Source organism: Diabrotica virgifera, chromosome 3 (genome assembly GCF_917563875.1).
Source record: "Diabrotica virgifera virgifera chromosome 3, PGI_DIABVI_V3a".
Lineage (NCBI taxonomy): Eukaryota > Metazoa > Arthropoda > Insecta > Coleoptera > Chrysomelidae > Diabrotica > Diabrotica virgifera.
The window spans coordinates 62,618,931-62,635,671 of record NC_065445.1 but is presented as its reverse complement, the minus strand read 5'-3'; the positions used below and the strand labels follow the sequence as shown (position 1 = coordinate 62,635,671).

The 16,741-nt window shown below is 32.7% G+C and overlaps 1 protein-coding gene across 2 annotated transcripts in view; it reads right to left on the bottom strand.

The window, feature by feature from the left end:
- LOC114336227 (uncharacterized) overlaps nt 1–16,741 on the bottom strand; it is a 721,746-nt gene that overhangs the window by 379,022 nt on the left and 325,983 nt on the right. For both annotated transcript variants that reach the window (XM_050645113.1, XM_050645114.1), the window contains exon 2: nt 3,920–3,972. The gene's annotated coding sequence lies outside the window, so the exon portion shown is untranslated. The remainder of the gene's footprint in view (nt 1–3,919; nt 3,973–16,741) is intronic.

Sequence of the window (16,741 nt, the reverse complement as noted above, 5' to 3'; positions counted from 1 at the left end):
TCCCTCGAAATCGCCTAGGGCCTAGAGGATTTTATACGATTTTTCAGAAACGGCTGCAGGAGATGCAGCCTAGTGTAATGCAATAAATATAAAAAGGGCTTTTACGAGATTAGAAATGGGAAAGAAATCTTCCTTAAGGGAGGGGGTACAGTTTGAATTCAGTATTTGAAGCATTTTTGTGAACTTTTTTGAAACTTTGGCAAAATTATTTTATTTTAAAATTTATTAAACATATTCAGTAGGATTCAAAATATATTAAAAAAAATTCAAGGCAAAAATAAAAGCCAACGTGGCCAATAATTTGTAGAGACACCTAAAAAAAACGGATGCTGCGGTGGTCGTCAGAACTCGTCTGTGGATCATGTAAAACAAAAAATTCAAAAATATTTTATTAGTTTATGAGCTTCTCGAAGTAATGCTGTCGATCTTTTTAGTTTTAACGATTATTGAGTTTTTAGTATCACTCAGAAGTCAAAATAACGAATTTTTTTTGTAAAAAGGGTGAAAATCAACATATCTATTATTGTTAAACAAAAATAAACAAAAAAACAAAAAATATCTCGACAGCGGTTACTCACGAAACATATTAATTAAAATCTGTGCAAAATTTCAGGTGTATTGGTGAAGTAGTTCATAAATTACAATGTCCACCGCCTTTGAAAAAAGCAGTTTTGAGAAAATCGCGTTTAAAGTTTTAACAACTTTTATTTTCATTTTCTTATGTTTTTCAAATCATGAAGTGATGCACACCGGAATGTGTTTTTGAATCGCGGAGTAATTTACAAAAGAGAAAGGAAACAACTGTCTCACTCCGCTCAAGCGCGCTGGCACGAAGCTGGTGAATTTTACAATTAAAAACTACAGGGTGTAACAAAAATACAGGTCATAAATTAAATCACATATTCTGGGACCAAAAATAGTTCGATTGAACCTAATTTACCTTAGTACAAATATGCACGCAAAAAAAGTTACAGCCCTTTGATGTTACAAGATAAAAATCGATTTTTTCCGATATATCGAAAGCTATTAGTGATTTTTTAATGAAAATGGACACGTGGCATTTTTATGGTATGGACATTTTAAAAAAAAATTATATTTAAATTTGTGCACTCCATAAAAATTTTATGGGGATTTTGTTAGATTAAACCCCCCCAAACTTTTTTGTACGTTCCAATTAAATTTTTATTGTGGTACCACTAGTTAAACACAATGTTTTTAAAACTTTTTTGCCTCTTAGTATTTTTTCGATAAACCAGTTTTAATCAAGATGCAGCTTCTTTTTTAATATGTTTACATACAATTTTTATGGGGGTTCTGTGCCTTTAAACCCCCCAAATGTTTGTGTACGTTCCAATTAAACTATTATTGCGGTACCATTAGTTAACGACGTTCTACACCTTCGTTGCGGGGTATGCCTCTCAGAGGAAAGGGGGGAAACTTATATGCAAGCGAAAGTTGGTAATAATGCATTTATAACAGAATACTTAAATCACATCAGTATTGAATACTTTATAAAAATAAATTATAATAAATTACGGAAATTACGGAATAAATTACGGAATTAATTATAATAAATAAATTAAAAATAAATGGTACGGTAAACAATCCTCATTTTTTAATATGTTATTCCTTACAAAAAACTTTTAATTTAAGCACAAATAATTTAAAATCGTAAATTTGGGTCAAAAGTTATTAACTTTTTAAGAATTCCCATAAGAGCCCATGTTAAAACTTAACTTTGACCCTTAATAGTAATTAAACGGCACGGTAAAACAATTTTAAAAAAATCAAGTCTTAGTTTTTTAAGTAAACTATAACATACTAAAATTTCATGTAAATCCTTAATTCTTTGCCGAAGGTGTAGAACGTCGTTAAACAGAATGTTTTTAAAACTTTTTTGCCTCTTTGAATTTTTCCGATGAGGCACCTTTTATAGAGATGTGGCTTCTTTTCTAATATGGTTTAAAATATACCTCAAACTGTAATTTATAAAAAAAGTTTCATATTATTACCAGGTCTCTACAATCGTGTAGCTCCAGAGCTCGTATGCTCCTGTCATAAAAATGCCACATGTCCGTTTTCAATAAGAATTCTCAAATAGTTTTCGATATATTGGAAAAGATCGATTTTTATTTTGTAACTACAAAGGGCTGTAACTTTTTTTATGTGCTCATTTTTACTAGGGTAAGTTAGTAAACAATCGAATAATCGAACTATTTTTGGTCCCAGAAAATGTGATTTAATTTATGACCTGTATTTTTGTTACACCCTGTATATTTTATTTGAAATTGGCGTTTAATAATGAAATCAAAGAGTCAATCACGAGTTTATTTTATAATTATTTATGATTTATTTAAAAAACTGTAAATTGAAGAAATTTGACCATAATGAAAACAACAATAAATAATATTGATTATAGAATACAGCTACAGAAACAAAAGCTTCACACAAGCACAATAATAATTATTACTATACAATAATCCCTTAAACAACATACACACATCACCCAACCAATTTATGTCCACTGCTGGACAAAAGTCTCCCCCAATTGTTTCCACACTTCACGGTTTTGTGCAGATTGTTGCCAGTTTTCACTAATCCGCCTAATATCATCTATCCATCATGTAGGCAGCCTTCCTCTACTGCGTTTATCTTCTCTTGGTCTCCATTTCATCAGCTTTCGTGTCCATCTTGAATTTTTCAGCCTGGCGACGTGTCCTGTCCAGTTCCATTTGAGCTTGGTGACACGTTCTATAATATTTGTGATACCAGTTCTTTGTCTCAAGGTACGTATCCATACGTGGATGCTCCGTGCTCGGTGTAGTAGCTCCACATACAGTAGAACTCCAATTATCCGGATTAATTGGGACCGGACCCGATCCGGATAATCAAAAATCAGGATAATTGGATTTTTCTCGAAAAAGGCCTTTCCCGGTAAAGAAACGTAATTACAGCAAAACACAATGGAGAACATATACGGTATTTATTATGAAAAACAATACAGTATACACAACAATATGTAAATGACAAAGTTTACATTACGTAATATTGACACACAATACTGAATCACAGTAAAATGAATTATTTTTTTAAAAACTTGATTTTTTCTTTTTCTCAATCTGATCCGGATAATTGGAGTCCGGATAATTAGAGTTCTATTGTAGTAGATACGTTGGTGCTCGCCGCTCGGCGCTCACCCTCTTCGATTCAACCTGGTTGGGGTTTATATGTAGGGGACCGCATGCCGTATCCATTAGAGCAGTTACATCGAGCACAGAGCACCCACGTATGGATATGTACCTTCAGATCTTCATTTCTTATTTTATCCAGTAGGGTTACGCCCAGCATGGATCTTTCCATACGCCTTTGAGCAACCCTCATTTTCGACGCTGTTGCCTTGGTCAGTGTATCTGCTCCATTATGTCATTACCGGTAGCACACATTGATCAAACACTTGTCTTTTTAAACTGATTGATATACTGCTCCTAAATAATATGTCTCTCAGCGCTCCTTAGGCTGCCCAAGCAAGAGTTAATCTTCTTTTTATTTCGCATGTTTGGTTATCTCTGCCAATTCTAATTTCACGGCCTAAATAAATGTACTTTTTCACTATTTCTACAACTACACCACAGAATAATGTATAAACAATATGAGCTTGTACGATTCTGCTAATATTTTTATCAGAGATTATTAACAATCTTGCGAAGAAATAATTTCGCTGAAGCTTTCTCATCTTCCGTAATGCACTTTTATAGTAAAGCCGTGTTTTTAAGATAATTCCTTCTTATAAATTCCTTATAAAATACCTATACAAAATTTGTATATTTCGCATGCAAAAGTCTGCATATACGCATATAGTAAATATACATTTTAATGAATAATAATAACTTGAATATAAGGTATTAGTGAACAAACTTACCGTGTTAGAAGTTGATTGATTTCCTTAGAATTTACATGTTTTGGTTGAGTGATCTGAAAACAAAAATATAATACATAGTTGTTGAATGAATTTAAAATTAATGTAGAATGTAGGTAATATGTAGAAAATCGTATTACAATTGAACCGATTATATCTGAAAGGGTCTAAGTGCCATTTCGGCCATTTTCTTTTTAATATTCTAAATTAATTATTGGCCCAAATCCTAGCGTTTGATGCAGAAAAGAACTAAATTCAATTATTCCTTAATTGCATTTCTGGGTGAAAAAATATTGGTTTAGTGCAGAAAGGGCCTAAGTAAACTAACTTAGCCCCATTAAGAAATAAATATTAAAAATGTGTGTCATGCTGTAGTTGATCTTGCGCTCTGTTATGTTTTGAAATGAAAGTCTTGTGTGTCAAAATATTTTTAATGATCTACTGGCTTCGATACTCTGTGCAGTTAAGAGTAATATATTTGCATTGTTATGACAAGATGTCTAGTTCTGACTAGCCTGATTCCCTATAGCTATAGGGAATGCTTTAGAAATAAAAAAGTACCATAAAATATCATTTCATTACAATACCAAAATACAGGGTGTTCCATTTAAGAACATTCTGAAACTACTCGTTCCGAGTTTCGACCAATCCTATATACCTACTAAAATTAAAAATGTAGTTATACTAACAATTCTTAACAGTAGTAGACTATATTAAAAATCATTTGAACGTAAATAGAGTTTTTGAAGTCAATCTACTACAATTCTACAGGGTGTGAATATCGCTACGAAATTAAGATAAAAGCGTTTATCTTTTAAACCACCCTATATAACATTATAAAACCTCATATTTTAAGAAAGAAGACATCGATGAGAATTCAAAATGTAAAAATATACAGGGTGTCCCATTTAAAAACCAAGGTATAAGAAACTTCCGGTATAACCGGAAGTAGGAAATAGATGAACATATTTTCATTAAAAAGATCACTCTTCAAAACCCCTTCATTCCAATTTTCATGATTCTGCCGCCTTTAGTTGTCGAGATATTTCTAATATACCCCTTATCTGCTCACCCTATATATGGACAGTTCACATTTATTCCTCCAAATTGCTTTTCCATCTTAGAGATCATCATACATTTTGTTTTCTTAATGTTTAAAAAGTCAATATCTCTGAATTATTCCTGTGATTCTAGTCATTATAGAATACCACCGTGTCGTCTGTGTACCTTATGTGGCTATTGATTTTGATTAGTACTTATATGTTTCTTCTTTAATATGACCCCCAAAATTCTAGCTCTGTCAATTAGACTAAAATTGGAAAACGCGTAAGTCAATACTAAATAAAAAATAAATGAAAACATGTATAACAGTCCGACCGAACACACATCGATCTCCAAAAAATCATATGCCCTAATGGCAGTCATAAATTACTAAAGTTAGATACATGAAATATTGCTTGCGATTATGTGGAAATTATATCCTGCACAACATGTTAACCCACAATTAATTAAATTACCTTCAGGTGTTTTTAATGTCAGACCATAAATTACGAGCTGCATTCGTATTAAAATAATTGTGAAATTATCAATATAATAAAAGTCAACAATTTGGTACCGTATATTGGCAATAGAACGGTACAATTCGTACGGGACGTAGAAATAATAGAAGGACTGTAAGCACGGTTCTTAGACATTACTACGGTTGCCCAGATCGACTAACCAATAAACATTAAGGGTGCGATTACGTCACGAGTGTACTGTCATTTGAATCGTAATATGATTTTTTTCGAATCCTGAGAAAACTAATAAGTATTTTAGAAAAATTTAAACGCAGAATGAAAGATTACGTTATTACCGAGGACCGAAAATCCCTTAGAGTAAGTAAAAAGTTTCTTTTGAATGAAATATTTGCAATTAAAAATCAAACTTATCTTTTAATTTCAGCCCTGTAACTTATTAAAATAAACATTATAGACGTTTTCTGGGACTTTCGGCCCTCGGTAATAATGTAGTCTTTCATTCTGCGTTTAAATTTTTCAAAATTATTTATTAGTTTTCTAAAGATTCGAAAAAAAAATGAATTCATTTAAAACACATTGAGAATTTTGACGTGCGTCAAAATTTTGCATTTTACTCTTTCCCCTTAATCGGTATTTACATGTCTTTGATGTATGGAAAATATCCTTAGAGGTCAGCTAGGATTATGTGAATTAGAATTATGTACTTGTATAATTTATTATAAGAATTTAAATAATAGGTACCTAATAAATTTGGCCACACTACAGCCTGTACCTGGCATTCTAAAATATCATCAACATTATTATTACATAATGAAATTTTAACGTTTTCTACCTTATAAATATATATTCTTATTTAAACTCCTACAATAGGTACGATGTACAACTTTCATGAATAATTCAAAATAAGTTTTTACGGGAAACAACACCAAAAGTACAAATACAAAAATATAAAGTAAACTAGGATATACCGGATGGTGAATTGGAAAAAGGGCCATAGGAAATTCAATGAAAAATTCTAATCTGTTGAATTCCTGCTTCCCTAATTATTTTACATCAAAAGGCATTAAATTGTATTTTACATATTTATACACTTCCGAGCTGCAGGTTTGAGCAATTTTCCTCTTTTTCCTGTGAGTTCCTTTTTATATTGATTTATGTTTTTATGACCGTACATAGTTTTTTATATTCCGTATTTATAAAAAATTATATGTTTGAAATATGTAACAAAATGTAGGTCAACATTGCGCAAGAAGCAAAAATCGATACATATACATACAAACAGCGAATCTAAATGAAAAATGTAGCAACTAGGCCTGGATCCCGCGTACCAAAAAAAGTTGATTAATAGCAAGCTGAAAATTTATTAATAGTTTAACGGTGTCTAGTCGGACAAACTTTGATGTACGGGAACACTGGAACAGGGGAAGTTTTATTAATTGTGGAACAAGTTACAAGTTCCGAACGTCAGACTACGAAAACGTCCCATGTATTTTGTCGGACAGAACTTCCATTTGATTTGTTACCCTTTCATTAAACTCTCATGCAAAAATCAGACTGGTACTTATCACCAACTGGGCCTTTTAGTAAGTCCGACACGTAGAACATATCAAATGACAGGAATTATGCTAGTGATAAACTGTTCGTCAAAAGTTAGGGATATAGAAAATTCTGCTGAATTTTCATAATAGATTTTTTCGTGAACAGATTAACGGATTCCGCTAATTTTTTTATTATTTTAGATTTTTCTTTAGTACTTACACAGTTTATGCAAAGGTTTACTTAAACTTTTTTTGTACTTATACCGGGTGGAAGAAAAGAAATGTTTTTCTTATGTTAAGTTTGAGACGCCCTGTAGGGAGGACGAGGTACAAATGTGAGTATACATCGAAATCGTATTGTAGTCTTATGTTTTGTGAACATTTTGATTTTTGAATGTCCCTGATATCTTTAGAAACAAAAAATAATAGACGGTTTTCTAATTTAACATGTGTTTTAACCGAAACAAAAGTTTGAGACACCTTGTAGGGAGAAAAAGACGCAAAGGTGAATATACTTCGATATTATGTTGTAGTCTCATATTTTGTGAATATTTTATTTTTTTAATTTCTCTAATATCTTTAATAACAAAGAAACTAGACGGTATTACTCTTTAATATGTGTTTTAACTGACGACATGCATCACATAACACATGTGAAACATAGAAACACATATTAAAGAGTAATACCGTCTAGTTTCTTGGTTATTAAAGATTTCAGAGAAATTAAAAAAAATAAAATATTCACAAAATACGAAACTACAACATAATTTCGAGGTATACTCACCTTTGCGCCTTTTTCTCCCTACAAGGTGTCTCAAACTTTTGTTTCGGTTAAAACACATGTTACATTACAAAACCGTCTATTTTTTGAAGATATTCTTCTTTAGCGGCGAATCGATTGAGGGTAAAATTTGATTGATCCCCGCGCATGCGCACACCGACAGTATGGTATTAGTGGTTATACGGGCTCTGATTGGGTGTTGAAATTTTGATATGATCTGTCAATAATTGTTCAATATGGAGGTTATCGGCAAACAAAAATATTGTATAATATTAGTTTTTATTGATGTGTGGACAGAAATAAAATCAAATTTATAATTATAGTGACTTTTTAAATAGTTTTGAAAAGCCGCAGGTAAGTAATTCTAAATGTTTCAGTTGGAAATACCTAATAGTTTCAATACCTATCTATTTGGAAAATGTAAACAAAATAATGTAGTTACCTATTAGTAGGCAATGCTTTAATTTACATAATCTGATTACGAACAAACTTTCTACAAATCTTCATCTCATATATCGTCTATATTTTGTTGTATTTTATTTCGACAAAAATCAAACTAATAATTTTATTAAATTCATATAAATTTGTGGTGTAAACGTTTAGTTTGTGTATATTCCCACATGACGTATACGAGAGTTTGGTGCAGTTTGAAATGCCGTCAACTTTCGTACGGCGCGGTAGACGTGAAGTGGGTTCGAGCCCCAAGCAAGTTATTATTTTTTTATTTTTTTTATAGATTTTATGATTGTAAGTATATTATTATATAATTTTTGAAGATATTCTTCTTTTTTGAAAGTGGTAGATAAGAAAGTTAGTTTGATTTTTAAATAAAATAAGTACAAATAACCTTTTAAGTATATTTACTTCGTTTAAATTACCTATTATATAATAGAAGAATATCTTCTTACGTGCGTACAAAGTACACACATTCTTTTTTTGTTTCTAAAGATATCAGGGACAGGGACATTCAAACAACAACATGTTCACAGAACATAAGACTACAATACGATTCTGATGTATACTCGCATTTGCACCTCGTTCTCCCTACAGGGTGTCTCAAACTTAACATAAGAAAAACATTTCTTTTCTTCCACCCGGTATAAGTACAAAAAATAAGTTTGAGTAAACCTTTTCACAAGTGTGTAAATACTAAAGAAAAATCTAAAATAAAAAAAATAGCGGAATCCGTCTGTTCGCGAAAAAATCAACTATGAAAATCAGCATAATTTTCTATATCCCTAACTTTTGACGAGCAGTTCAAATAGCAGTCTGATTTTTGCATGAGAGTTTAATGAAAGGGTAACAAATCAATTGGAAGTTCTGTCCGACAATATACATAGGACGTTTTCGTATTCTGACATTCCAAATTTTTAACCTGTTCCACAATTAAAACTTCGCCTGTGCCAGTGTTCCCGTACATCAAAGTTTGTCCGACTAGACATCGTTAAACTACCAACAAATTTTCAGCTTGCTATCAATCAACTTTTTTTGGTTCGCCAAAATTAAAGTCAGAAGGGTAAAATTATAATTTTTGTAAATGTTACTTAAGAGCATAGGTGCAAAATTTGCTTGCAATGCTTTTTAAATGCAGAAAAATTTAAACGCAGATTGAAAGATTACATTATTACCGAGGGCCGAAAGTCCCTTAGAATAAACAAAATGTTTCTTTTGAATAAGATATTGTAAAATGAATGCATTTAAGAAGCATTGCAAGCAAATTTTGCGTTTACCAACTTAATGTAGTGTTAATGTTACAGTTCAAGTTGATTCTCAGTTAGAGTTGACTCCAACTAGTTGGAGTCAACTCCAACTGAAACGAGCAGTAAAAGTTGATTTTAAAAATTTAAATCAACTTTTACTAGTTGGAGTTGACTCTTCCTGGATCGATTCAGTAAATGTTGATTATACGAGAATCTCAAGTGCATTTTTGATGAGTGTGCGTTTCTTTGTTTTGACCGTTTCAACTACTTATTAGTATAGTCTGTCACGTCGCCCCCGTTAGGTAAATTATTCTGATTCGATTTTTTGCACAAACTTACTCAAAGAAATATATCCGTATAACAATCCTTATAACAAATACACAGGGTGGCACGCGGTACTGCGGTCGAAAAATTGTTTAATCAATTTTTGTTAACCAAATTCACAAAAATAATTTTTATCTACTCTATCTCATATTATGTAAAATGTAAAGGTTTTACTGTGTGAAAATTGTAAATATAGATAGCAGTACATGAAGGGTTTAAAGTGTGTCTGAAGTAACAATGTATTTTAAATCGGTTTTACTTTTTCGCACTGTTTTTAGCACACTTTCATATAATTAAACATCCTTAACTTTCGCCGTCGGGAGGAAATCAGACACGCCCTTGCAACGGCAACTGAAATGCTCACAAAACAGCGACCACGGAAGCAAAGATGGATGACAGAGGAAATATTGGATTTAATGGACGTCAAATAAAAAACAACAAATCTGTAGGAAAAGATGAAATACCAGCTGAGCTATTGAAGTTAATCAACGAGGAAAACTTAGACCTTCTTCTTGGACTATTTAATAATGTTTACAATACAGGGACCATCCCTAAAATATGGCTTGAATCAGTCTTCATACCACTGCCTAAAAAGAAGAACGCCAAATTATGCCAGGACTTCCGCCTTATAAGTCTATTAAATAACATTCTGAAGCTTTTCTTGCGTATCATACGGAACAGAATATATTATAAAAAATGTGATGAGGTAACCGGTCAAGAACAATTTGGCTTCAGGAAAGGTATGGGGACACGAGAAGCAATATTATGTCTTCAAACTCTGGCACAAAGATACAAAGATCAGCAAGCAGACCTTTTTATCTGTTTCATAGATTTGGAGAAAGCGTTCGATAGGGTGAAGCACAAGACCTTGATAGAAAGATTGAACGACATCGGAGTCGACAAAAGAGATTCTAAAATTATAGAGGCTATTTATTGGAATCAGACAGCAATCATAAAGACCAATGGTAATACGTCAAGGCCAATTGAAATACAACGAGGTGTTAGACAGGGTTGTGTGCTATCACCCATACTTTTAACGTCTACTCTGAGGTAATATTTGCGAACTCTTTATCGCACTCTTCAGAAGGAATCAGGATAAACGGGCAGAGAGTAAATAACATCCGGTATGCAGATGACACAGTATTAATGACTGATTCGGACCATAGTCTGCAGATACTGTTGGATAGATTTACTGAGAGTTGTGAAAAAATGGGGATGACGATCAATACTGCGAAAACCAAAGTTATAAGAATATCAAGGAACAAAAATTTACCTCTTCCAATAAATATGTGAAACACCAACAGCTTGAATACGTAAGCCAGTACAAATATCTTGGTTGCTGGTTCAACAATCAACTTGATTAAAAACAAGAAGTCAAGAGCGAGAATAGAGGTAGCCCGACAGGAGTTTATCAAAATGAAAAGCTTATTTTGTAACAGTAGCATTAATATCAGCCTTAGATGTCGTTTTCTGCATTGCTATGTGTGGTCAATACTTTTGTATGGAACGGAGGCCTGGACACAACACAACACTGATGAACAAGTTGGACGCCTTTTAACTCTGGCTTTATAGAACAGACTTGAAAATACCTTGAACAACCCACACCACTAACGAATATGTTCTGAGGAGAATAGGTACAGATAGGGAACTGCTAAAAATCATTAAAGTCAGAAAAGTTAGCTACCTGGGACACATAATGAGAAAAAAAAGTACCGCCTCACGCAACTGATCATCCAGGGTAAGATTGAAGGAAAACGGGGTCCCGGTAGGCGCCAGATTTCATGGCTTAGAAATATCAGAGACTGGACCGGCCTTGATTCAACATCTTGGTTTAGAGCCGCATTGGACAGAGACAGATTTGCCAGTGTAGTCTTCTTCTTCTTGTAGTTTCATGGCCTCCACCTCTTAGGTACTTGGCCAGTCCTCGTATTTAGACTAACTGGAAGGGAATCCTCTTTTCAAAGGGTCTGGATTTTTCCATATTCCCTTCTTTAAATTCATTGTGATATGATTTTCAAATAACTATTTTTATTTTATATTTTAATTTGAAATATTGTTAAAAATTGATTGATCTTTCTTAAGGTTTGGTCATTAATATTATGTAAGAGATTTTGTATTGAAATAGGGGTTGGACTTCCTATATTAACTAGTTCCTGATACAGGTCAAATTGATTTGTTTTGTTAATTGGGCATTCAAGTAACATATGAGTTATACTTCCTATCTGTCCACATTCACAAAAAGGAGTATCACTACAATTAATTTTAAACAAATGGTCTGGTGTGTGACAATGGCCCGTTCGCATTCTAATAATAGATGTTAAGTGCCTTCGATCCACAAATGTGAATTTGTGGAACCAAGGGTTTATAGAAAAATCACTTTGGCATTGTTGATACCATTTCCCTTTAGTTTTAAACTGCTTTGTCCATTCAACTTTAAACTCGTTTACAATTTTTTGTTTAATAAAAGGCAAAAAGTCAAATTTATCTATTTTAATGTCTGCAGGAACATTTAAAGTCTTGCCTATATTTGCCAATTTATCAGCCTCTGTATTCCCCTTTACTCCAGTATGGCCTGGAATCCAAGCTAAGATTATATTAAATCCTGCTTCCATTGACTCAATAATAAGTCTTTTAGTTAGGTTTACAATATGGTTGTTTGTCCCCCAGGTGGTGTTATGTAATTTTTGGATAGCACTTTTAGCATCTGAAAAAATTATTGCTTCTTTAATATTTTTTTCAATACAAACAGATACTGCCTTGTTAATTGCAATAATTTCTGCAGTGCATATTTGAGTGTGCTCATGTAATCTGGATGCATAGTTATAATTGATTGAAGGTATGTGTACCCCAAAACCTACTGTCCTCGACTCGGGATCTAAAGAACCATCTGTAAATACCCATGTATAATTTCCATATGAAGCTGAAAATTCATTAAGAAATTCCTGATGAGTATAGATTTCCATTTTTTTGTGGGTTGAGAAAATTGTCTGAAATGTTCCCGTAAGATAATTCAGTTCGATCTGAAAGCAGGATTTAATATTCTCTTTATATAGATTAATGAGGTATTTGTCAAAATTATTTTTGATTTCAATCAAATATGGTGGCTCTTGTGATTTCCAAAATCCTATTTTATAATTTACTTTGGTTCCCAACTCTGACAGGATTTCGTTCAGTGGATTTTTCAGATCAGCTAGGATTTTCAGATAGAACTTAGCGCACAGTATTTTCCTTCTTGCATCTAATGAAATTTCTCCACTTTCTGCTAGCAAAGCATTAGTGGGGGTAGATCTCATACAGCCCGTGATGATTCGTAAAGCTTTAAACTGAATTTTATCTAATATTAAGAGTGGGGACTTACTACAGGGTTTTAATATTGCACATGAATAATCCAAATGGGGTCTTACGATTCCTTTATAAATTAATGAGACTGTATGGGGGTTTGCTCCCCACCAGGTTCCACATATTGCCCTCATTATATTCAAACCTTTTTGAGCTTGTGTTTCGATACGTTTAATATTTTCAATCCAGTTAAGTCGATTATTGAATATTGTCCCTAAATATTTAATTGATTCTCTAATAGGAATTATCTCTCCCTCTATTTTTAACGGAATATTATTGGTGATGTTTTTCTTTTTGTTAAAGATTACTGCAGAGGATTTACCATGGGACAAGGGTAGTTTATTTTCTGTTAGCCATTGAGTTATGTGAGTAAGACATATATTAGTTAATCTTATAAGATTATTTATATCTTCACCAACTGTTATGAGGGCTAGATCATCTGCATATTGAATTAGCCTGAAATTAGATGGAATAATGTCATGTAGCGCTTTGGTATATATGTTGAATAGTAGTGGGCTCAGGGGCGATCCCTGAGCCAGCCCTTTATCAGTGATGTTGGGTCCAATTATTTGGTATTCCCTATCTCGGATATAAATATTTCTGTTATTTAAGAATTCAAAAATTAGGTTATTATATGTATATGGTATTTTTAAATCCGCCATTTTTCTATATAAAAGGTAGATATCTATATTATCATAAGCAGCTTTTAGATCAAGGAAGACCGTTAAAACCGCTTTTCTCTCAGTAAAAGCATTAAGTACTATGTGGGAAAGCGCTACATGCGCATTACTACATCCACTTTCTTTGCGAAAGCCCAGCTGATAGCTGGGCAAAATACTATTATGCTCTACGAACCATTCTATTCTATTTTTAATTATGTTTTCTAAAATTTTACCTACACATGACGTTAAGGCGATTGGTCGGTAACTTTCTGGACTGTTTGGACATTTAGTAGGTTTTAGGAAAGGTAATATTAGTGTTTGTTTCCACTGCCATGGTATCTTACTTGTTTTTAATATATTATTGAAAATTTTTATCAAATGGGATTCTGCTATTGTGGGTATGTTTTTTAACATCGAATATGATACCTTATCCATACCAGTGGCCTTATCTTTTTTTGAGTATATTATATTAGTGTACTCAGTGTAGGTTATTTCCTCAACAGTTTCATTGCTAGGGCTCAGAAGTTTAAACCAGGGATCTACATTGCATGAAGTTAAATTATTTAGAATTTTTATCGAGGTTTCGTTATTGGGAAAAGTTACATGGCTATTAGAAAAATGAGTTTTAAATTTTTTAATTGTGCTCCAAATTTTTTTAACTGGAGTTTCCCTCGTAAGTGATCCACAAAATCGTCTAAAACTAGATTTTTTTTTAATTTGTAATTGTTTTTTAACGAAAGCTTTAATTCTATTACAGTTTATGTAATTTTCCACGGTTTGGTTATCTACATAGGTTTTGATTGCTTTTCGTCTATTGTTTATTAACTCATCGCATTCGTTGTCCCACCATGGTGCCCCCTTAGTTTTATCTCTAACTGTTATGTAAGGGATATTATCTTCTGCACTAGAATTGACAATATTATGCCATTCATTATAATCCACGTCATGTCGATCAGACAGCTTAGTTTCTATAGTGCCCATGTATTTTGGCCAATTTGCTTTTTTGAAATTTCTTCTGGTACCTAATATGCTGCCTCTATTTGAGGATTGTGTTTGGATAATTTCACATATAGTTGGGAAATGGTCACTTTGTCCACTATCTGGGTGTACCCACCAATGACACTTAGATGCTAAATCTTGAGTTACTATGGTAAGATCAACTGCTGATGGATTCTGCCCTGGTTGTACCATTCTGGTGGAGGTACCATCATTCATTATAACTAATTGTTCTTCATCAACGAATTCAATTATTATTTTCCCATTATGGTTGTTACCAGCACATCCCCATACCTGATCATGTGCATTTAAGTCTCCCATGATTATATAAGGTTTGTGAAAATCTTTTTTAATATTATTCCATGTCGATTGTTTTATTTGCTGACCTGAAGGGTTGTAGATATTAATTATATTTAGGTCAAATTTTGGTAAGTTTATACCTATCACCTGCATATTTGATGTTCTGTCAGAGTTGCTCACTCGTATACTAGTGTGTTCAAAACTATCTTTAATTAGGATCATAATGCCACCATATCCATCATATCTATCTTCCCTGTATATGAAATAGTTTTTTATATTTAATATATACGTGTTATTTGTCCATGTTTCATTTAATAAGATTACATCTGGTTTAAGTTCTTTAATGAAGATTTTTAAATTATCATAATTTGGTTTAATACTTCTAATGTTCCACTGCATGAGAGTGAAACAGCCTTGCATTTGGAATTTTTTATTTTTATTTTGATCCATAAAATGATGGGGGTGATGAGTTAATATCTAAATAGCCTGTGTCAAACGTAGGTGAGCCTATGCTTTTAAAATTACAAATTTGTGCAATAAAATTGAGAACATGTTCTCTGTCTGAATTATTTAATTTACTAGCCATATTCATAATATCTTGAAGGGACTGAGAGCTTTCTCTGAAAACGTTTTCAGAGGTTTGTTTATTGGTTTTATTAAAATTTGGTGAATTTGGGGTACTATATGCCATGGAGGAAGTGGATGGCAACCTACCATTGGGGTTTAATATATTCTCGTTGTGTAGATCTTTATCGTATGTCCCATTATCTTGTGCTCGCCTTTTATTTCCTTTAAGTGTGACACTATAAGTGCTGGATTTTTGTTGATTACTGACGTGTGTCGTTCGTCTAGAGTTTAATGGGATACTTTGTGGTTCCAGGTTTTTAGTGCCTTGAAAGGCAGGGAAATCACTCGGATGGTTAATGAAATTATTATTTTTTGTTTTTGGAATTTTTTCAGAAGCCTCAAAAAAAGATAGATTTTCTAAAGACATCATCTCTCTAATTTTTTTTTGTCTCATAAATTCGGGACATTGATGGCTTGTGCTATTATGCTCAATACTGTTACAGTGAATACATTTCATAACACACGTTTCATTTGGTTCATGTATTTTAGTACAATTAATGCATTTACTATTTTTTGTTTTGCACAGATTTTTGGTGTGCCCGTAATTTAAGCAGTTATAACACTGTATCACTGGCATTATATATGGCAAGACTCTATGTTCTATACCGCAGATCAATACTCCCCTCGGTAAAGTAGTCCCTGTAAAGGTATAACAAACAGTTCCAGTTGGGAGAAGTGTAACCACCTCCTCACTTTGGCTGCCCTGTTGAGATATCTCATCCATTTTTTGCTTAATTCTTCTATTAAAACGTTTGACATGAATAATTTTACAATTTTTTGTATTGGGTTCTGAGTATTTCAACAGGGTATCCTCTGTGAAGTCTCTATTGATAAATTTTACAATACCTTTACAGGTTACATTCTTATTAGGGATGAACAAGTCATATCCTTTATCTTTTAACGTATTTGAATCCAAGAAATCATTTGCCGCTTTTCTGTTTTTAAATTCCACACTAATTCTATTTATCCCCTTTTTATGAGTTTTAAAGATTTCGTTTAATTTTAGATCATAGATTTCTCTAGCTATGGCCAAATAGT